We start from the raw sequence: 24,099 nt of genomic DNA on the forward strand, positions 1-24,099 counted from the left end.
ATTTTAGGTTCTTACTACTAAAAGCAACTTCATTCACAGAAGTTTCTCTGAACCTTTGGGAAAGAAAATGTTTCTCACTTGCCTATAGCGTGATGGATAAGTAGATTGACTTTGCAGTGGGGAGAACCAATGATTGTTTAACTAAAAAAACTCCCATCCACATGTTTCTCAGCATACTCATGTTTGCACTCCACTCAAAAGGTGATTTCCAGCTAGTTGTTTCTGTTGCCATTTGCATGGATGGGTGTAAAGTCATTTGTTTACAGAGCAGATCAAAACCTTGCTTCTGGGAGATAGCATTTTTGGATCTGGCCCCTGTCCCGCTGAGGAGACTGCTTCTTGGATGATGGCTCCCCTGAGCCATCCTCACGAAGGAAATGTTGCAAAGCTTGAAACATATTTGTTCTTTTACACTCCAAAAGTAAATATTTGGCTGTCCCAATTCTCTGTAGCCAATGATTACCTAGAAGAGGACACTTCAAAGCTAGTGTGTTAAATTTCAAGGACAACCTTGTGATCTAGCAGTTCTTTTTTTAACTAGAAAAGTGAGAGAAGTTCTATAATTTTAAGAGAACTTCCCTTTTTTTCCATTTTACTCTGGCTGTTCTGTTCTTTCTTCCTTCTAGGGACAATTTCTCTATTGCATGCTTTGCCAGGAGGCAGTGGACTGGATTCCCCACTTTGCTCTGTCTCCAGATCCTGCCATCTCTCCCTCCTGTCTCTCTTAGCTCTCCCACTGGCTCTTCCCCACTGGGTTTAGGCATGCACACTACAAGAAGAGGAATGAGAGCCCTGCAAGTACAGAGCCCAGTTCCATGAGCGAATTAATCAGTGGTACTGATTGAGCACCTTCTGTGTGCAGAGCACTGAACTAAGCACTTTTTTAATGGTATTTGTTAAGTACTTACTATGTACCAGGCACTGTATTAAGCACTAGGGTAGACGCAAGTTAATGAGGTTGGGTACAGTCCATGTTCCACAGTCTTAATTCCCATTTCATAGATGAGCTACCTGAGGTACAAAGAAGTTAAGAGACTTGCCCAAAGTCACACAGTGACAAGTAGCTGAGGCAGAACTAGAACTCAGGTCTTTCTGACTCCCAGGACCATGCTCTCTCCACTAGGCCAGGCACTTGGGAGAGAACAGTACATTAAAGTAGGTAGACAGGATTCCTGTCTTTGAAGAGTTTACAATCTAGTGGAATAGCCCTGGTGATGGTCATGGATTACATTCAAAGGAAGGATAAGGAAGCAGGGCACACACAGGTAGGGAGGTGTAGTCTGTCAGGTATAAGGCGGGCTTGCTAGCACTGGCTTCTTGACAACAGTGAGGGGTACGAAAAGCATTAGTTTTTTCTGCAGAGGGTGGGCCTGGCCGTATTAGTTTTTCTCTAGGGATTTGCTTTGCCCCATGCAAATTAATTTCCAAAATGGATAGTTCCAGTGGAAAATGTCTCGAGGATAAAATTGGCTTTTGCCAGCCCAGACACTGAATTTCCAGCTGCACTAGACCATGGTTTTCTAGAAGGTAGCCATTTTCCCAAAGATATGAAAGAGGCAACAAAATAAGGCGATAAATTGCCCTCTAAATAGACTCATCAAAGTAGTTAACAGCCCTTTAGTGAAGTGATTCTCTCGCTTTCTGAGTGGAACAAATTTCTCAGCTCTGTGAAGGAAACGAGTGCATTCAGAGACTGTTTTCGAGCAAGGCAAGTTTAACGGTTTTCAAATTGCATCAACAGTATTTAAACTCCCAAGTCACAGCCTGCCAAGAACTCTTATGCTACAGGGGGCTGATTGGGGCTGAGCCACTGAATACGCCATGGGTAGCCCTCTCAAATGTAGGCAGCTGAGTTGTTCAAGGCTAATCCCTCTGGGCTCAGGCCTTGGCTCTGGAAGTCAGGAGAGAATCCTTAACTAGGGCTCTTTGCAGAGCGCTTTCCACAATCATTAGGCTGGATCACCTCCCTACACACACCCTAGCCCCCAAACCCACAGCTGCCAATGAAATGAGTGGGCATGCCACCTAGGAACTGAAAGGGAAGGGAGCAGAACCCTGTAATCCTTAATGAAAGTCAATTTCCTGGCAATACTTGGATCTTTAACAGCATTCTTAGTGCCACTGCTTATGTAGATCTGATCACAGAAGACTGTTTGCCCCAACCTAAACAGAGGTCAGCTAGACTTGAAGAACAAATGTGCCTTTTTTATGGTATCTGTTAGGCACTTACCATGTGCCAGACACTGTAGTATGCATTGGGGAAGATACAAGCTAAGCAGGTAGTACAAAGTCCACATCCCACATGGGCTCAGAGTTTTAAATCCCGTTTTATAGATGAGGTAACTGAGACAGAGAAGCAAAGTGACTTGCCCAAAATCACACAGCAGTAAACTGGTGGAGCTGGGATTAGAAGATGCTTGATTCTTTAACAGCATTCTTATTGACACTGCTTGTGTAGGTCTGATCATGGAGGGCTGATCTCAGGACACTCTTGAGAATAGATGTCCATTTTCTAGTCCCAGGGTCCAGGTGCCCATGGCTATTTAGAGACAGGTGGAGGACTCTCAGGGCTCCACACTAGCAAGCTGTGACTTCTAGATTTGGTACTTTAAAAGACAGGGAAGTATCTGTGTTCAACCAGACAATCCTCTGACCCCCAGGCCCTGTGCTCTTTCTGCTAAGCCTTGCAACTTCCATTTTGGGGAAAGACTGTCCAGAGGCAGGTGGAGTTTGTTGATGCACTGCCAACAGCCCCTTCCACAGTGTGCTCTACTCTGGATCACTACAGATAGCAGCTGGCTTTCTGAGCCCGACATCCTTGACTGAGAGTCTTTCTGAAGCCTTGCCTCCAGAAAAACCACCCGCCAAACCTAGAACTCTGGAGGTCTTCTGAGACTCCCTATGGTGATAGCAGGGTTGAGGTTCATTGCTAAAGCAGATGGCACTTCAAATGAAATACCCATCAGATGGACTAATATCAAGGCACCTGGGCAGGACTAGAAAATGGTCCTATAAACACCCAGTGTGACCCATATTTATTGAGCACTTATGTGTGCAGAGCACTATTAGAAGCACTTAGTAGAGCACAACTCATTCATTCAAATTTATTGAGTTATTACTGTGTGCAAAGCACTGTACTAAGTGCTTGGGAGAATACAATATAACAATAAATGGACACATTCCCTACCCACAACAATATAATGGAGTTGGTAGACTCTCCCTAGCCCCTACATCCACATCTGCTAATGAAATGGGTGGGCATGCCACCTAGGAACTGAAAGGGAAGGGAATTGAACCCTGTAATCCTTAAATGAAAGTCAATTTTCCAGTGATGCTTGAGAAGTGAAGTGACTCGCCCAAGGTTAAACAGCAGAAAACTGGTGGAGCTGGGATTAGAAGATGCTTGGATCTTTAACAGCATTCTTACTGCCACTGTTTGTGTAGATCTGATCATGGCAGGCTGATCCCCAGACACTCTTGAGAATAGATGCCCAGTTTCTAGCCCCAGGATCCAGGTGCCCACAGCTGTTTAGAAACAGGAGAGGGACTCTCTTAGGACTCCACACTAGTACATTCTAACTTCCAAATTTGGTTATTTCAAAAGACTGGGAAGCATTTCTGTTCAACCAGGCACTCCTTGACCCAAAAGGGCCTGCTACTGTGGTTTGGAGAAATGGCCAATGCCCACTCCCCCAGTGAGAGGGACTCTCTGAATTAACAGGTCTGGCCACTCTATTACTTTCTGATTCTAAACAGATTAGCTTTATTTACTTCATTAAAGGATTCTGCAGTCACTGCACCTGTGATGTACCTAGCCATTGCAAAGTGTGGTAATAATAATGATGGCATTTATTAAGTGCTTACTACATGTGAAGCACTGTTCGAAGTGCTGGGGGGATACAAGGTAATTGGTTGTCCCACGTGGGGTTCACAGTCTTCATCCCCATTTTACAGATGAGGTAACTGAGGCACAGAGAAGTTAAGTGACTTGCCCAAAGTCACACAGCTGACAAGCGATTGAGCTGAGATTTGAACCCATGACCTCTGACTCCCCAGCCCGTGCTCTTTCCACTGAGCCACAGTGCTTTTACACATATATATATATAAACATACATACATACATTAAAAACAAGTCACTACATTGGAACAAATGGAATCAGACCATACCCAGGAATGATCAAACAATCAATGTCATTTGCTGAATGCTTACTATGGGCAGTGCACTGTAACAAGCACTTGGGAGAGTACAAAGCAACAGAGATCCCAGAGACGTACCCAGCCCACCGCCTATCCCTGATGTGTGCTCCTTACTTAAACCTATTCATTCATTCAATTGAATTTATTGAGCGCTTACTATGTGCAGAACACAGTACTAAGCGCTTGGAATGTACAATTCGGCAAGATACAGACAATCCCTGCCCAACAATGGGTTCTCAGAGTTACCATCCCTCTAAAACCATTTCTCTGCTTCCCTTAGCAGCTCCTTTGTGGATGGCTCACCCACAGGCCCTTTCCTGACAGCTCACCCTGCTGTCCTTCAGCCTTCTGAGGGAACCACAGCTTTGCATGTTTCCTACTGGCATCTCCCTAACTCAGCTCTCAACTCAGAAGTTCTGCCTTCACAACATCTCTTAAAACCCATCCTTTCCTCTCCATCCAAACTGCTACCACAATGAACCAAGCACTTTCTGTCCCACCATGACTACTGCATCAGCCTCCTTGCCTCCTCTCTTCCAACTCCAGTTTATACTTCACTCTGCTACCCAGATCATTTTTCTATAAAAATCTTCAGTTCATGTTTCACCACTCCTCAATAACCTGTAGTTTCCCATAGGCCTCCACATCAAACAAACACTCTCTACAGTTGGCTTTAAAACATTCAATTACCTTGTGTCCTCCTATCTTACCTCACTGATTTCCTACTACAACACAGCTCCCATCCTCTGTTCCTCTAACGCCAATCTATTCACTGCATCTCGATCCCATCTATCTCACCACCAACCCCTCTCCCATTTCCTCTTTTTTAGCCTGGAACTCTCTTTTATTATTCTCCCCACCTTCAAAGACTTTTTAAAAAACATATCCACTCTAAGTGGTCTTTCCATCTAAGCCCTCAAACTCCCTACTCCCTCTCCCTTTGGTAACCCTTGCACTTGGATTTGTGCACCCTCAGTCCCACAGCACTATGTATCTATCCGGCTCAGTGGAAAGAGCCCGGGCTTGGGAGTCAGAGGTCATGGGTTCGAATCCCGGCTCTGCAACTTGTCAACTGTGTGACTGTGGGCAAGTCGCTTAACTTCTCTGTGCCTCAGTTACCTCATCTGTAAAATGGGAATGAAGACTGTGAGCCTCACGAGGGACAACCTGATTACCCTGTATCTACCCCAGCGCTTAGAACAGTGCTCTGCACATAGTAAGCGCTTAACAAATGCCAACATAATTATTATAATTTATTTTAATGTCTGTCTCCCCCTCTAGACTGTAAGCTTCCTGTAGGCAGAAGACATGTATACTAACTGTGTTATATTATACTTCCCCAAGTGATTAGTACAGACCGTGGCACACAGTAAGCTCTCAATGAATATGATTAATTTTACACCCTTTTTCTCTCCCTGTGCTCCTTGTCAAATTCCCAAGTCTGAGCTCCAGCTTTTGTCATTAACTGACTGCCTGACCTATCATGCAAAAAGAGCTATCTCCTATGAAGGGCTTCTCAAGCGTGAGTTGTCTCCCTCTTTTTTTATGGTATTTGTTAAATGCTTACTCTGTGTGAGGGACTGTTCTAAGCACAGGGGTAGATATAAGAAAATCAGCTTGAACTCAGTCCATAATAATAATAATAATAATATTTGTTAGGCACTTACTATGTGCCAAGCACTGTTCTAAGCACTGGGATAGATACAAGGTAATCGGATTGTCCCACATGGGGCTCACAGTCTTCAGCTCCATTTTACAGTTGAGGTAACTGAGGCACAGAGAAGTTAAGAGACTTGCCCAAGGCCAAACAGCAGACAAATGGCAGAGTCAGGATTAGATCACAGGTCCTTTTGCCCACTTCCTTCCCCCAACACCCCAGGCCCATGCTCTACCCACTAGATCACAACAACTTCTTTGTTTTGGGCCTTTCCCCCTTGCTCCATACAGTTCTAACCTACTGAACCATTGCTCCAGCAGAAGCAGCATGGCATAGTGACAGAGCATGAGCCCGGGAGTCAAAACTTCATGAGTTCTAATCCCAGCTGTGCCACATATCTGTTGTGTGACCTTGGGCAAGTCACTTTACTTTCTGTGTCTCTGTTACCTCATCTGTAGAATGGGAATTGAGACTGTGAGCCCCACATGGAACAGGGACTGTATCTAACCCCCTTTGCTTGTATCCAGCTCAGGGTTTGGTACAGTGCTTGGCACATAGTAAGTGCTTAACAAATATCACACCTATTATTATTATTACTTCCATGCAATTCCTTCTGGTAAAGAAAAGGGGACATCACTTCAGTAAAAATCTGTTGAGAGTTCTGGGAGACCTGTATGTAAAGTTTGGATTAAAACACCTCTATTTCTTGTTTAAGTAACAATCTCCTTTTTCTAACCTTTCATCCAGTGTGACATGAAAACAACTGTGGTATTTTAAGTATTTACTCTATGGCAGGCACTCTGCTAAACTTTGGGATAGCTACAAGATAAACAGGTCAGAAACAGTCCCTGTTCCAGTGCAACTTAATTATGCAGAAGGGAGATCAGGTAGCTTATCCACATTTTAAAGAAAAGTAAACAGGCACGGAAAAATGAAAATAAACTCTTTTGTGGACACCAAATTATGGGTAAGGAATAGAAAGTTCATTCCCACTCTCCCATTCCCAGTTGTGGGGTAGATGAGACCTCCTGGAAGTAGAGAATCTGTAATCAACTGTCCATTCAATCATATTTACTGAGCACTTAAACTGTGTTCAGAGCACTGTACTAAGCGTTTGGAAAGTAGAACACAGCAGTAGAGGCAATCCCTGCCCAGAGTTGGCTTATCGACTGGAGTGGGGGAGAGACAGACAACAAAACAAGTAAACAGGCATCAGTATAAATAGAATTATAGATATATACATATATACATTAGTGCGGTACATTAGTACATTAGTACATTAGAGCAAAGGAGCGAGTGGTGGTCATGTGGAAGGGAGGAGGAGCTGAGGAAAAGGGGGTTTAGTCTTGCTTTGTACAGTGCTCTGAACAGAGTAAATGCTCAGTAAATACTATCGATTATCATCCTCTGCTGTCGCCATTTTGCACCCCCAACACATCTGCCCAGAGTAGGAGACCAGGGGGCTATTGCCTCTAAGCCTTATGACTCTAGCCTGAACATGGCAGTGGGAGCAGTGGGCATAGTGCAGTTGCTGAGAGAATCCCAGCATGATTGTACTGTAGTCCCCGGATCAGGCCATCTGGTTGCTATTAGAAGCATCTGAAAGCCTGGCTGAACTCACACAACAGAATATAAGATTAGATGGCATTCTCTGCCACCTTGGCCCAAAGAAAAGCAGCTTTAAAACTACCTATTGAAATAGGCCTTTTTAATGTACAATGTTAGGGACACATTTTTAACTATCTAGTTGATCATTCACTGCATAATTTGCATGCCTTGACTGCACATCTCTCTAAGAATATTTTAATTTCTGACTTTAATCTAGGCTTTCCTGATTTCTCTTGAAGAGTGATGTAAGATGCCCAATCATTTCTTTTGACTGGCAACTTATAGCAAATGCTCTGTCTGAACACACATTGCTCATTAGTCATGTTTAAGTGTCACTGTTCTAGGAAGCAAAAACTTCAGTGCATCTGGACCCTTTCCTTTGCAATCGGGGTAAAAGGGTACTTTGATAGGAATAGTAGTATTAGTAATAACACTATATTAAGCACGGATAAGAATTGGACATGGCTCCTGGACCTCAAGGGGTTTGCCATAAGTAAAAATAATGGAAGGGCATCCAGAACAATCTTGTCATGTCACTAGTTACTGAAAAAGGGTAAACAAACATGAAATAGTAAGTCCACTGTGGGTGCAGGGATTGTCTCTCTTTACTGCTGAACTGTATTTCCCAACTGCTTAGTACAGTGCTCTGCACATGGTAAGTGCTCAATAAATATGATTGAATGGACAGTTAGTTGATTACAGATTCTCTACTTCTAGCGCTTACTGTACATAACCTGGGAGTCAGAAGAGGGCTCTAATCTAGACTCTAATATTTGCCTGCTGTGTAACACTGGGCAAGTCACACTTTTTCTGTGCCTCAGTTTCCTCAGTGATAAAATGAGGCTTAAGTACCTGTTCTTCCTCCCTCTCAGATTATGAGTTCCTTGTTGGACAGGACTATAGCCAATCTAATTGCATCTGCCGCAGCACTTGATGTAGTTTGGGGCCCATAATTAGCAATTTAATGCCATAATTATTATTTCCCTCCTACTTAGAATGAAAACACCATGTGGGACAGGGGTTGTGTCTAATCTGATTGCATTGTATTTACCTCAGCTCTCAGTACAGTACTTAGTACAGAGTAAGCATTTAACAAATATCAATCTTAATCCTAGTGGGAGAGTACAATAGAATAAGTAGGCATGATCCTGCCCTCAAGGAGATTTCATGGAAAAAGAAGAAAAGTAGTTAAGTTCCTCCTCCCTCCCATTGCTTAACTCTCTCCCCATTTTTCAACTACTTTTTGCCCCCTTTTCTTTCTCCCACCTCCCACCTCATCACCTCTCTCTCAGTCCTTGGACTTTTGACCCCACCAGAACCCTACTTTAGGAACACAGCTTAAGTGATGTGAAGCAATGTGTCCTAGTGGAAAGAGTTAAGACCTGGGAGTCAGAGAACCTGGGTGATGATCCCAGCTCCACCACATACCTGCAGTTTGACTTTGGCAAAGTCATGAAACTTCTCTGTGCCTCATTTCCCTCATCTGCAAAATGGGGATTTAAGACTTGTTCTCCCCCCTTCTTAGATTGAGCCCCCTCTGGAGCCTAATTAGAGAAGCAGTGTGGCTCAGTGGAAAGAGCCCAGGCTTTGGAGTCAGATGTCATGGGTTCAAATCCCTGCTCCACCACTTGTCAGCTGTGTGACTGTGGGCAAGTCAGTTAACTTCTCTGTGCCTCAGTTACCTCATCTGTAAAATGGGGATTAAGACTGTCAGCCCCACGTGGGACAACCTGATTCCCTTGTGTCTACCCCAGCGCTTAGAACGGTGCTCTGCACATAGTAAGCGCTTAACAAATACCAACATTATTTTTTATTTATTATTTATCTTTCATCTACCCCAGCACTTAATGGAGGGATTGGCATATAGTAAGCACTTAAATACTATTATTATTAGAAATAGCTTAATCAACCACAGGAGTTGTGTGCAAACCAGGATCACAGGTCAGGTCTGATGGGAAAGTAGGGCAAGAACTTAATGCTTGTGGCTTCTTGGGGGCAGCAAGAGGTTGAAGGTGGGTTTGGGTATTGGGGGCCACAAGAAAGATTATTAGGCTACAAAATTAGTACATATGTAGCAACAGGACATCTTTAAACCAACAAAGAAGATGGCAGTAGCTACTGAGCCTTTTTCTGTCCCAGTATTTCTACCCCTGATCAGTGGTTACTGCATTCATTCATTCAATAGTATTTACTGAGCACTTACTATGTGCAGAACACTGTACTAAGCGATTGGAGTGTACAAGTCGGCAACAGATAGAGACAATCCCTGCCCAATAAGGGTCTCACAATCTAAATGGGGAAGACAGACAGCAAAGCAGAACAGAACAAAACAAACAGTCTAGCACAGACATCAAGATAAATAGAATTATACAGATATACACATCATTAACAAAATAAATAGAGAAATAATATATGCAAATATGCACAGTGCTGAGGGGAGGGGAAGGCAGAAGAGCAGAGGGCAGGAGAGCGGGGAATAGGGAGGGGAGGAGGAGCAGAGGGAAAGGGGGGCTCAGTCTGGAAAGGTCTCCTGGAGGAGGTGAGCTCTCAAAGAGTGGGGCAACCCTGGCATAGACTAGATTTGAGAATTTTCTGAGGTAATCAATCAATTGCATTTATTGATTGCTCACTTTTTGGAGAGCACTGAACTAACCACTTTGAAGAGTACAATACAACAGAGTTGGTAGAAACGTTCCCTGCCCACAGCAGCTTATAGTCTAGAGAATAAGTGATATCTTTAAATCACTGCACGACTTTTTTGAAAATCCACAGGAGGGCCTTGCCAGTCACTTGCCAACTGTAGATACTCAGCATCCAACCTCCCAACACATTTGAAATTAATTTGGAGTTTAAAGAAAACCACAGAAAACAATGGAGACAAAATGGAGCAAGGTAATCCTGAGCCACCGAGCCCAAAGTTGTTCCCCTCCCTCACATGAACAGTTTACCCAGATGGCACCGAGAACATCAGCACATTTCTAAAAGTATTCTCAGAGTTAGAGCTCGATATCTCTTTTTAAGTAAGTGTGTTTAATTGGCATTTCAACTTGCTTTCCAGTGTGAAATGAAGCACCCAATATCTGATTTACCTGGGCTTGGATGGGGTGGAGGGGCACATTATACTTAAAGCTTGAAAAATCCATCCTTCAACTAATTTATTTTAAGTTAAATTATTTACGGTTGTTCAAAGCCAGGGAGATTAGAAGTCACATTAAAGGAACTGTTTCCAAACCCCTGTCAGTGAGGACTACTTTGAAATTAGATAGTTGAGGCTGCTTCCATCAGCAACTATCACTCCAGAATAAGGATTTTAATCTCATGGGAATTATTTCCTTTTCAGTGTTGGTCAACTGAGCATGCCAACACTTTGATGTCATTATCTGGTTCTGAACTATTACGGTATGGCTTATTGATTCCCTTAATCAATAATGCTAATGAGTAGTACTGAGAAAAGGATCCTCATGTTCAAAGAATCACTGATTCCTTCTTAGTATAATTTAAATCTACCAATTGTAGCAGTAGGTGGGGGAAAACAGTCATTAATTGCACCTTTTGGCAGAACAGCATTTTTAAAGTCTTTGGCCTAACTTTCTTTTCTCAGCTTTTCAGTTCACTAAACTTTTTCAACTCATAAGTGTAAAGATCTTCCAAATTGACTTAGTAGCTTTCTCTGAGGAACTTAACCCAGTTCAAAAACCTGGTTGCAATCATCCTCAACACCTCAGACTAGGCCTCTCCCCATCATCAGAGCCCTACTAAAATCATATCACCTCCAGGAAGCCTTTCCTGACTAGCATCTCACCTCCCTATTCTATGCCTCCTCCCCTCTGCTTTGCCCAAACACTCTGGTCTGTACCCCAAGCATTTTAATACCCACCCCACACCGATCCCCAGAGCATTTATGTGCATATCCTTATACTCTGTTACTTTCCAAATGTCTAATTAATTTTAGTATGTTCCCACCACTAGACAGTAAGCTCTCTGGGGACAGCGACCACGTCTACCAACTGTATTGTATTCCCAAGTGCTTAACATGTCCTCTGCACATAGGAAACACTCAGTACATGTTATTGATTGATATCCCTCCCCCCACCACCCATTTTACAAATGAAAACAGAGGCATAAGGAGAAGACACTTACTTGGTCAGGATAACACAGTGGTGAAGTAGGGACAGAATTTAGCTCTCCTAATTTCATGTGACAATGTGTCTCAGACAGTTAACTCTGGTGGTTGTTCTCATAGGCTTAATTGCCTCAATAGACTCAATAAAATGAAAAAAAGGACTATTTCACAGTGGTAGCTAACCCTACAAAGGAATGCAAGCAAGAAAAGACCTTTCACCAAATCATTTTTTTATGGACCACATTAATGATAAATTCCAGGGATTAATGAGGGATAATTAGTACAACTAATAACCAACAATACTGCCTCCAAATAAAATTTCTGTGACTCTTGCCACAGCTTTCATTTAGAATTTCCTGTTTCCATTGCCTTTGGTGTACTACTAAAATGCTTTTGCCTTCTAACAGATTTTGATTCCAAAGCAGCTCTTTATTTAGAAGGATTCATTCAGTCGTGTTTATTGAGTGCTTACTGTGTGATGAGCACTGTACTAAGCACTTGCAAGAGTACAATTCAACAACAGACATTTCCTGCCCAAAACTAGCTTATACCTTCCTCAGCAAAACCTTTAAGATAACTGATTTTAAACATCCTTTAATAGTTGTTTCAAATTTGGTTAAGATGCTGGCTTGCTGGTGATATTTTATTCTATGCATCATGCAAGATTGGTTAAAAATTCATTATGGCTGACATGAGAGGTTCCATGCTTGACCAGGTGGCCATCTTACCTTGCTTTTTGCCTTCATGCAACTTTGATAACTCCCAGTATTTATGGAGTCCAAACTCTTTTGAATAGATAATTGCTCCTTTAATTGGCTAATCAGACACAGTTGGCATTGGGCACCCTTAAAATGAAAGACAATTGCTTCAATTGTCCTTCAAAGTGATTGAGTGGGCCACAATTGGCAAATTGTTGAGGCAATTGTTTTTATAGGTGATTAGACACCACCTACTTCACAGTATGAGGCTTTAAAAATCAGAGCCCAGAGATCTTGGTGAGCAGCCTAATTTCAGGGAATTTGGAAATAGCACTATTTATTCATTGCATTAGCATCTTCCTGCACTCCTTTCTCTCTCTCCCTCCCCCGCCCCATATTCACTCACCAAATCCTGTCAGCTCTTCACAGCACCCATTGCATCCACCCTTCTCCAAACTGCTACAACACAGTCCTCTTGTCATACCTCAATTTAGCTGTTACATCAACCTCCTCAGAGACATCTCTGCCTGTAACTTTTCCCCTCTCCAGTCCATACCTCATTCTCTTGCCTGCATCATTTTTCTATGCACAACTCCTCACTCTTCAAAAGGCTTCAGTGGCTGTGCTCTCCTGACCATTGTCTGTAGACTTTAAACTCACTGCAGGCATGGAATTTGTCTGTCATTGTATTGTACTCTCCCAAGTGCTCTGTACAGTACTCTGCACACAGTAAGCTCTCAAGTACAATTGAGTGAATGGGTTTTAGGGCATGCAATCACAATTTTCTCTTATCCATCCTTTCTACTCTACTCCTGCACCTCAGCTCACATGCTTTCCTCCTCTTACATCAGCCCACTCATTTTTCCTGTTTCTCATTTTTCTTACCACTGAACTCAAGCTCTCCCTTTTGTCTGAACCTCCCTCTCTCTTCACATCTGGCAGATCACTGTTCTTCCCATCTTCAAAGCCCTACTAAAATCACACCTCCTCTGGCAAGTCTTCCCTGATTAATCTTGAATCTCCCTACTACTGCCACTCTGGCACTTCCACATCACCTACTAGTATTCAGCTCCCTTCCCCCCCAGTGGTACTGCTGTACATATTTTGGACATCCTCTCACTTGTAAAGAATTTCATTTTTTAAATAAGTTATTGGTTTAACACAATCTTCTATGAGTGGTTTTCTTCTCAGTGAAGACAAACAAGAGCAAGATTTTTCCATTACCTTAATTTATTCTTAAGCCACCTGGCCCACATAGCACCTGCAGAAATCAAAATATTTGAAGCCTAAATCAGGAATGAATGGGGATTATCAAAGTCCAAGCAAAGATTGGGACAACAAGATAATAAGTTCACATCTCTGATATCTAATTTCAGATCTTTCCAGCTGAAGGATGGGGTTGAGTTCTGAATTGCTTGGCTAACTGCCTCAAGTCCCCTAGTCCCCTTGGCTGAGGAGCTCTGCTCTAGCATAGCAAATGGGTTTTCTGTTTGTTTATCTGCTCAGCGTCTTAAAAACAACAGGGAAATGACATAAAAAAAATAATCGCCAGTAAAACAATATTATGGTTGCCTATTTAAATTCATGAAAGTCAGGAAATGCACAAGTGAAGGTCCTCATAAAAACCTTCACTCACTCATATTACACCTACAAAGCATCAAATAAAAATAACACTTTGCATTTATATAGCATCTTTCATCTAGGGATTTCAAAGTGATTTACATACAAGTATTAGCATCTCTTCTTTACAAAAAAAAGGCAAAACAACAACAACAACAACAAAAAAAAACCTGAGAAGCTTAGAACTGCTAAGTGACTTGCCCAAGGCCACAGTGAACAGGAGCAGAGCCAGGATTATAATGAAGTAGTTGTCATTCTTGGTCCCAGTGACTGGATAATTTCTTCCAGATCAAACCTCAAGGGTCATAGGCCTATTAACCCCTATCGTGACCTGAGATATCTTTTCTTGACAAAAGCATGGATGATAAATGCTAAAATGATCCTCTGGAAAAACTTTATTCAGTCAGTTATGAGTACTTATTCACATCAGTGACTGGATTCAAAGAAATGGTGCAGTGTGAAAGCAATAAAATTCTCATGAATATATTTTCCATATACTTTTATATGCCAACTTTTAATATATCAAATCCCTATACCATTTAAGAACTCTGTTGCCTTGTAGTCACCTTTCCCAGAATTTCTTTCAAGGAAACCAAAGCTCTTGATTAGAACACTGATTGTACAGTGCTCTAGACTGTAAGCTTGTACAGGGCAGGGAATGTGACTGATTATTGTTATATTGTACTATCCCAAGCACTTAGTATAAAGCTCTGCACAGAATAAGCACACAGTAGAAATGACTAAATGATCCTCTCCACCTGTCCAGGGAGCAGTTTTCTGAGGAAGGAAGGAAGAGTGAGGGTATTCTTGTGTCTCTTCTGTTGACGGGAAACGTGGGCCCAGAAAGGATAAATTGGTTTGCTTAACTACAATCACATTTCTTGAGCACTTGCTGTGTTTGCACAGCACTGTACTAAATGCTTGGAGGAATACAATATAATAGAGTTGGGTGCTATGTTCCCTGCCCACAGTGAGCTTACAGTCTAGAGGACAAACTACACCGAACAACTCACTGGTTACCAGAGACTTCCCTCAGACTCATAATTCCCAATCCATTTCTCTATCTCCTAGCCCTGGGATCAGTCAATCAATCATATTTATTGAGTGAATACTGTATTAAGCACTTGGGAGAATACAATATAACAGAGTTGGTAAATATGTTCCCTGCCCACCAGGGACTTACAGTCTAGAAAGGTCATAGATGTCTTCAGAATGAGGCAAACTTCAGGTCCTTAGGTTCTACTTTTCGACAACCTCGTAATTACTTTACCAGTCCTCAAGATGAGAGCCATGAAAGTGGTATGAGAGGAGAGGAGAAGGGATGACAAAATAAGTGAAATCTGAGCATTCCTTACTGGGAAGGAAGATATTCTATATTTAGCATGGCCTGGGCAAGGCCCTAGGAGTCAGGGAAACTGAGTTCTAATCCCCAGCTCTGTTACTTCCTGCTGTGTGACCTTGGACAAGTCACTTAACTTCTCTGTGTGCCACTTTCCTCAAATGCAAAATGGGGATTCAATATTTGTTCTCCCTCTTAGACTTTGAGCCCCATGTGGGAGAGAGACTGTGTTCTATGTGATTAACTTGTATCTACCCTAGTGTAGAGTACAGTGTTTGACACATAATACATGCTCAACAAATATTATATTAAAAAAATACCTGTCCTCTCTCCCACTTAGTCCCTGCCTTAAATGGGACTAATAGTCTATGACTGGACTGATTATCTTGTATTTACTCGAGAGTTTAATGCCATGCTTGGCACATAGGAAGCACTTAAATACCAGAATTCTACTATCTTAATGTCTGTCTCCCCACTCTAGTCTGTCACCTTCTTTTGACCGGGGACTGTATTTACTAACTCTATTGTATTCCTACAAGCATGTAGCACAGTGCTCTGCATGGAGTAAGTGCTTAATAAGTACCACTGAAAAACTGATTATCTTTAAACCTTACTTCTCACACTTAAATTTGCCACCTTGCTAAAACTTCCCTTTTAATCCAGATCCTATCAAGTAAGGACAAGAATTCCAGCACTCAACCTAGGCAAATTAGAGTGTGCTGTTGCAGGTTTTAAGATTTTGAGGGAAGGAGGGAAATAATGGACAGCTCCAAGCCCTTCTTGGAAATGAAAACTCAATTCTTAGCTAGAAGAGGATTTCACTCAGGAAAATTCACCTCTTTTCATAACTGCTGTTGGTGATTATTCATTATTGATAATGAAGTTCTAAATAGACCTATTTTCAGATAACTGTTTTCCCATTTCTCTCTAACGAGGGTTCTCTGACTTTCTTTTAACAATATTTACATTCTCCTCCTTGATGCTTTGTTTTCTCTTTGGGGTTGTGCTGGCTGTGCAGATGGTGTGTTAGTGTTTGCTTTTTTTTTCCTCTGCTTTGATGATGCTGTTCACACTAGATTTCTAAATTTACTAATTTGCCTGATGCAGAACATGAATTTTTCATCTCCCTCCTCCTCACCACTCTTAAAAATTAAGGACTTTCAGGGCAAATGCATGATATTATCCTGACAAGCTATTTTGATTATTTTTTAAAATGCACCAGAATAGTGCTACTTCTTTGTGAGATGGTTAGGAGGCTAGATTAAGAAGCCAGAGAGCTGGGCTCCAGCCCCAGGCATCCTTGTCTGACCTGGGAGAAGTGAAAAGATAATGGGACCTAAAGGGACCACAGGAAGTTAGATGACCAACTCCCTCCCCCTGCCTTCAGCTGAAACAACCCCTCAACTAAAAAAGCTAAATTCTGGCCACTTAAACAACTAAGTCTCCTAGTACTTGCAACCAAGTTGGATGGTAGCATGGCCTAGTGGATGGAGCACAGGCCAGGGAGTCAGAAGGACCTGGGTTCTAATTCCAGCTCCACCACTTGTCTGCTGTGTGACCTTGTGTAAGTCACTTAACTTCTCTGGGCCTCAGTTCTCTCATCTGTAAAATGAGGATTAAGACTGTGAACCCCTTGTGGAACAGGGACTGTGTACAGCCCCATTTGCTTGTATCTACCCTAGCACTTAGAACAGTGCCTGGCACATAGTAAGTGCTTAATATTATTGTGGTGACAAGTGGGTGGATTAGGGACCTGGGAGCTTGAAGGGTGGACTTGGAGATGTCCTTATTCATCTGGACCTCATCAAAACCCTGGATGGGGATTCTCCAAACCCACCCCAGACCTTGAGGAGTCTCCAAACCAAGAGCCATCTAATGCCTGCCTGAGACTCACTCAATTCACTTCTGGACATGGGAAATGCATCATCAAAGACACAGTGGGCTTCATTATATATATGCCAGCTATCTTAATTTGGGTACTGATTAAAGGTGCCACAACAGCCAGAAACCAGAGGTGCCTACATCAATGTTTGGTCTGGGGCAGACTACTTTCTCCATTCCCAAGAGCCATCCCTAAGGTCACACTACTTCAGGTCTTCTTCCTAGTAGATTAGGCCCATTCTGATGGAGCTAGGTTAGGGGCAAACTTTAAAGGAGACAAGCTTTTTTACATGTGGAATTTCTGTGGATTGGTGCCTCTACTCTATTGAAGGGAGGAGGCTGAACTCACTGACTGATCCATAAATTCTTCCCCAGACTTGTACCATTAAAGACTGTATGGTATGCCTTTTGGAAAGATAGAGTTAATGTCTGGTTAAGAAAGAGCATCGCTATCTTTTCTCCACCCAAGCATCGAGTTTCAGTCAGAAAGCATGTATTTAAGAATCCACAAAGTTAGTGACACTCTGCTGGGACCTTGGGGTTTATATTAAACAATAGATGTGTTTTTTGAGGTCAGGGACCTAATAGGGGAGGGAGGATAGCTGGCCACCAAGCCCTCAATACATAGGATATGAGTTGGAGGGGAGACTTGGGTTGGAGAGGTATGGTGAGGAAGCTCAAGAGATCACTAGACCCTTCAATCTCCTGGTCAGGAAGATAGAAAAGTTGTCCCTTGCTTTTATCTTTACCCTTGGATTCCTTGGGGCAAAGGAAAGGGAAAGAGCTAGTGTAGAGGTGGGGAGGAAGTTTCCAGTAGTAGTTTGAGTGAGACCTGGCTGAAATATGCCAAGTACATCAAAGGGTGTGTGGGGAGGGGGATACGTAGCGGGAAGGGGAAAATGATGTTAATTTTGACTAGTGTGAAATCAGTGTCCCAATCTTCATCATTTTTATGAACAAATATTCAGTCCATATCTCCCCCCTCCACAAACTTCCAATGCTTTCCCAGCCACCTCAACAACAAACAGAAACTACTTGCCATCAATCAGCTTTAAAGCACTCAGTTTGCCACCTTCAACCTTAGCTCAGTTATTTCCTACTACAACATAGCCCTCACATTTCACTTCTCCAATGCCAACCCTACTCACTGTAGTTCAATTTTGTCTATTTCACCATCAACGCCTTGCCCACATTGTCCTATAGGCCTACACATTCTACAAACTACCACTCTCCCCATGTTCAAAGCCTCATTTAAATCACATCTACAACAGGCCTTTCCTGATTAAGGTCTCATTTTTCCTCCTCCCTCTCCCTTCTGCATCACTTATGTACGTGGATCTGTAGACTGTTTATAAATTCTTGGCATTCACCACACCCTCAGCCCCATGGCACTTGTGTACATACCCTAAGTTTATTTTAATGTCTGACTCTCTCTCTAGACTATAAGCTCCTTGGGGACAGGGAACACACCTACTGACTCTGTTGCATTGTACTCTCCCAAATGCTTACTATGGTGTTCTGCACCCAGTAAGTACCCAATAAATACTATTGACGAATAAGTAGGTGGAAAAATTGGGCTCCAAACCACCAACATGGCTTAATGTTAGACTCCTAGAGAACAAAGACAACAGCAGAGAGTTCCACAGCAACTAACAGCACCCCTATTATAACATTGAACCCTATCCACAAGGGCTAATGTAAGTATTGAATTGGCAATTTCCTGACTTGTTTACCTGGTAGCTGCCAAGATTCTAAGCTTAGTCCATGACACCAGGACTAATTTGATGAAAACAATACATAGATTAAAAAAACTACTTGGAGCAAAATAGGCAGTATACCAACACTACCTTGCAGCCCCTCATTTTTCCTTTGGAGAGACTAAAATCAACCTGCACTGCGATACGCAAACAAGTTAAGCAACATGAACAACAAGTGATGGGACACCAAAACCAAGATCCAACAATCAATGGTATTTCTTAGGCTCCTAATGGATAAAGAGCTCTGTACTAAACAATCAGAATAGTATAACAGAACTGATGGACATGTTCCCAGCCCACCAGGAGCTTGCAGTCTAGAGGAGGAGGCAGACATTAAAATAAATTATGGATATGGACCCAAGTGCCTTGGGGCTGAGGGTGGTGTGATTGTCAAGTGTCTAAGAGTGCACAGGTGACACAGAAGGAAGAGGGAGTAGGGAAAATGAAGGCTTAGTTGGGGAAGGCCTCTTGGAGATGTGATTTTTAATAAGGCTTTGAAGATGGAGACAGTGATGGTCAGTCAGATATGAAGGTGGAGGAACTTCCAGGCTTGAGGGTGGATGTGGACAAGGGGTCAGTGGTGAGATAGACGGGATCTAGGTGCAGTGAGGAGGTAATATGGATATCTTTTCATATTTCTCCAATTTCTCCATGTGTTTAAGATCTTCTGTTTGTCCCTGTATTAGTATTCCCTGCTCTAACCTCATCATGTCTCCTCAATGCCCACCTTATAATCACCCCATCCTCACCCTTCTTTCCCACCACCATCTCACATCTCCCTTCCCTAGGGAGATCACTGGCCCCCATGAGCTGAGTCCCCTCCTACTCCTCTCTATCTCTTGTGCCTGCCCATCTTCCCTGCTCTGCCCAACAGCCCCAGCCAGGTTTGGCCTGAGGAACCCCTATTCCATCCCTGAAAAGTTTCCCTTCATGCTTGATCTATTTCCAGACCTATCACTGCTCCTTCTCTCCATCACTCCTAGCACTTCCCAGGCAGTACTGTCTCATTCATTCATTCATTCAATAGTATTTATTGAGCACTTACTATGTACAGAACACTGTACTAAGTGCTTGGAATGTACAATTCGACAACACAGAGACAATCCCTGTCCAATAACGGGCTCACAGTCTAATCGGGGGAGACAGATGGCAGAGCAAAACAGAACAAAACAAAAACAAGACAAGACACCCCTGCTGCTGTCTCCTGACAAGCCTTATCTTCTCTCACTCCCTAATCCTCACTGGGAAAGGGGGAAGAGTTGGCTTTCTTCTTGCCCCACAATGTGGCATTCATATCATCTCACCCCACCACCGCATTTCCTTACCTTCCTTTGTCGCCCACAACACCCGAGAAGCAGTGTGGCCTAGTGGAATCAATCAAACGTATTCACTGAGGGCTGACTGTGGGCAGAGCACTTTACTAAGCGCTTGGCAGATTACAGAGGAGAAGCAGTGTGTCCTAGTAAATAGAGCATGGGCCTGGGAGTGAGAAGGTCATGGGTTCTAGTCATGGCTCCACTACATGTCAGTGGTGGCAAGTCATTTCACTTCTCTGGGCCTAAGTTACCTCATCTGTAAAATGGGGATTAAAAGTGTGAGCCCTATATGGGACAGGGACTGTTTCCAACCTGACTAGCTTGAATCTACCCAGTGTTTAGAACAGTGTTTGGTACATAGTAAGCACTTTACCAGTACCATAATTACTATTACTGCAGTATAATAGTTAGTAGACATGTTCTCTGTCCACAATGAGCTTACAACCTGGGTGGGAATGGGGGAGGGCAGAAATTGATACAAATCAATTAAATTATGATTATGTACATAAGCGCTGTGGGGCTGACAGAAGGGTAACTAAAGGGTGAAAATCCTAGTGGAAGGATAACACAGAAGGGAGTGGGAGAAGAGGATATGAGGGCCTAGTTGGGAAAAACGTTTTTTTATTAAGGCTTTGTAAGAGGGGAGAGTGATCGTCAGTTGGATATGAAGAGGGAAGGAGTTCCAGGCCAGAGGCAGGACATGGCCAAAGGATCAGTGGCAAGATAGATGAGATCAATTTGAGAAGGTTGGGATCAAAGGAGCAAAATGTGTGGGGTGGGCTATAGTAGGAAATAGGGAGGTAAGATAGGAAGGGGCAAGGTGATTGAGTTTTGCTTTAAAGCCTGCAGTAAGGAGCTTGCTTGATATGGAAGTGGATAGGCTACTACTGAAGGTTCTTGAGGAGTGGGGAGATGTGAACTGAATAGTTTAGTAGAAAAATGATCCGGGCATCAGAGGGAAGTATGGACTGGAGTGGGGAGAGAGAACACGGGGACGTCAGCAAGGAGGTTAATGTAGTAGTCAAGAAGGGAGAGGATAAATGCTTGGATTAACAGAGTTGCAGTTTGGATGGAGAGGAAAGGAAGGATTTTAGTGATGTTACTTGCTTTCATATATGCTCATTTATCCATCTTAAATAAGTCTTCCCTTTAACCCATGGCTGCCTCTAATTATCAATCCATCTGCATCCTAGCATCCCTCTCCAAACACCTTGACTTGTTTACACTTGCTACCTCTTCTTCTCCAATTTTCTCCTTGTTCCCCTATCTGGTTTCCTTCCCCTTCACTGCATGGAAATTATCCTAAGGTGACCACTGACCTCCTTTGGCCAAATCCAGTGATCTCTACTCCACCCTCATCCTTCTTGACCACTCAGGTGACTTTGAAATTGTCTACCTCCACCTTCTCCTGGAAACATTATCCAATCTTGGCTTCACTGACACTGAGAATGAGTGGTTAGAAAGAGAGGTGGAGAACCAGGAGAGGAGAGTCTCCTTTGCAGACTCCTCTGCCTCCCACTCTCTAATGGTGGGAGTTTCTCAAAGTTCAGTTCTGGACCCCTTTCTATTTTCTATCTACACCCATTCTCATGGAGAATTTATGATCTCCTCTTGCTTCAACTATCATCTCTATGAGGATGATTCCCAACTCTCTCTATCCAGTCCTGATTTATCTCCTGCCTTCAGGGCATCTCTATCTAGATGCTGAACCAAGGTTTCAAACTTAACATGTCCAAACCAAAGCTCCTTATCTTCCCACTCAAACCCTGTCCTACTCTATCTTTCCCATCACTATTAGACAACAATTCCATCCTTCCTGACTCACAAGTCTGTAACCTTGGCATTATCTTCAGCTCATCTCTTTCATTCAACCCACATATTCAATTTAACACCAAATTGTCTTGCTGCTACCTGCACAATATCTCTAGACTCCACCCTCTCCATTCCAAACTGCTTCCCTGCTGATTGAAGCACTTATATCCTGCCTCAACTACAACATCAACCTCCTAGCTGCCTCTTTCCTCTCTAGTCCACACTTCATCCTTCTGCCTGGATCATTTTTTTTAAAAAAATACAAAAAAAGTTTAATTCACATCTCCCCAGTCCTCAAAAACCTCCAGTGTTTGACATCCACCTCTACATCCAACAGAAACTCCTTACCATCATCTTCAAGGCACTCAGCTCTCACCAATATCACAGTAAGTATTGGTGGCACCTCACTACTCTCCATTGATGGCAAAATGTTAGTTACAGTTCTTCTGAACCAATTATTGAAGAATAACAGGAACTGAACAACCCCCTGTACAGAGATTAGCTCAATGCCAGCATTTAGTAAATAATCCCTTGCCATAAAAATCAAGACTCATCCAGAGTGAAGGATGAAATTGTTTAATCTTAATTTATCTGAAGCAGAGGAATGAAACTTCAATTTAAGTTCCCCAGTCAAAATTGTCTCAGTGGTTACCAACATTAAACAAGAAATGAAAGACCAAAAATTAAGTGAAAAGCAAAAATACCAAGGCCAGAAGAACCATTTCCAGGATAAAGGGAACTCTATCATTTGGTAAACCACTAGTTAGCATAGTCATCTTTACCTGGAATTTCAGAGTTTGTGAAAATCAGTGATTATTCATTCTGATTTCCTTCCCCTTGGGAAATACCTGTTTATTTTGATGAAATACTCCCCATAGGATGCAGACCCCTATTTTTTACAGCCTAAGCTTTTAAGTAATATGAACCGGAAAAAAAGTGTGCTACTGTCTGTTCTGTTGACTCACCTGCAGCCACCCAAATAAGGACTTAGGAGGGTTTTTATTCAGACTGACCTCAGAGGCCCAGACTGGGACATATTTCAACACTGTATTAGGTATGGGACAAGAAAAACCTGAAAACTTTCCAATTAAACTCTCTGGTGGGATGAGAAGTGGCCAGGTGTGTTAAAAAAGCCCTTTTAGCAAAATGGAGTAAAATAAATAGATAAAAAACAGAATTGCCTTGCTGCTGGGCTCAGCAGAAATATGAACCTCTGAGAAATGAAGGTGAGATTTCACAAGAGAACCTTTCAAAGAACTGTTTGCTCACAAATTGCTTTCTGTTTTCCTTTAAGCTCCAAGAAAGTGACTTTTCTATATCCTGCAGGGCCAGGGTGAATTCTATTTTTGGCAAGTTTGCAACATACAAATTGCTTGAGGGTTTGCTCTGATTGGAATTACATTTACCAGAAGCTGATGTGGAAAACCCTCTCTCCACCCCACCCTTATAGTGGTTAGCTCTATATACTGAAGGACAAGCCCTTTAGTTTTCAATTGTTCCTGAGAAAGACTTTGAGAAACACTTGAATCCATAGGTACCCACTTAACATGAGGTACCACTGTGGTTCCAGTTTATCATGCTGCTGTGGTACCAAAGGGATCACAGCACCTAGCACAACAATCAGCACATTCTAAACTTTTTTATTGTATTTGTTAAAGGCTTAAATAGGCCAAGCACTTTACTAACTGTTGGAGTAGATACAAGCTAGTCAGGTTGGACTCAGTCCCTGTTTCACATGGGTCTCACCATCTTAATCCCTATTTTACAGATGGGTAACTGAGGCTCAGAGAAGTTAAGTGACTTGCCCAAGGTCATACAACAGACAAGTGGCAGAGCCAGGATTAGAACCCAGGACCTTTGGATTCCCAGGCTTGTTCTCTCTCCATTAGGCCATGGTGCTTTTCAGTATCAATTATTATGAACTTTTAATACCATAATTATGAACATTAGCCAGTTACCCCTGGGCAAAGGAAAATACACAAATGTACATCCATCTGTCTTTCCTTTCCTTTCATCTTCTTCTCACTTTCTCCCTTCCCACATCCTGCCTTAATTTGCAGCAGCAATTTCTGACTAGGTAGTAGAATGGGA

This window comes from Ornithorhynchus anatinus, chromosome 5, assembly GCF_004115215.2.
Source record: "Ornithorhynchus anatinus isolate Pmale09 chromosome 5, mOrnAna1.pri.v4, whole genome shotgun sequence".
NCBI classification, from domain to species: domain Eukaryota; kingdom Metazoa; phylum Chordata; class Mammalia; order Monotremata; family Ornithorhynchidae; genus Ornithorhynchus; species Ornithorhynchus anatinus.